Source organism: Atta colombica, unplaced genomic scaffold (assembly GCF_001594045.1).
Source record: "Atta colombica isolate Treedump-2 unplaced genomic scaffold, Acol1.0 scaffold80, whole genome shotgun sequence".
Lineage (NCBI taxonomy): Eukaryota > Metazoa > Arthropoda > Insecta > Hymenoptera > Formicidae > Atta > Atta colombica.
This window is the reverse complement of record NW_017259573.1, coordinates 65,309-65,562: the sequence shown is the minus strand read 5'-3', so window position 1 is coordinate 65,562 and position 254 is coordinate 65,309. Positions and strand designations below refer to the sequence as shown.

The 254-nt window shown below is 24.0% G+C and overlaps 1 protein-coding gene across 1 annotated transcript in view; it reads right to left on the bottom strand.

Annotated features, from left to right (window-relative positions):
• Positions 1–254, bottom strand: part of LOC108692714 (NAD-dependent protein deacetylase sirtuin-7) — an 8,175-nt gene that overhangs the window by 2,851 nt on the left and 5,070 nt on the right. The gene's annotated exons all lie outside the window — the stretch shown is intronic.

Sequence of the window (254 nt, the reverse complement as noted above, 5' to 3'; positions counted from 1 at the left end):
TATTTTTTATTTTAAATAAATTGTATCAGTTTTTTATCGATTGTGAATTTTAATTAATTTTCTGGAAAATAAATTATAATTATTTTACTAATCCGTTAGTAAAAGTGACAGTAATTAAATGATAATATATTTATGAAGTATTGCACGTGTGGAATATGAGATATGCCCACATATGATCCATGTTGAATTTCCACCTGGTTCGCAAAGGGTTAATTCTATTAAGAATTAATTATAGGCTGTAGCTATAAAAAAAA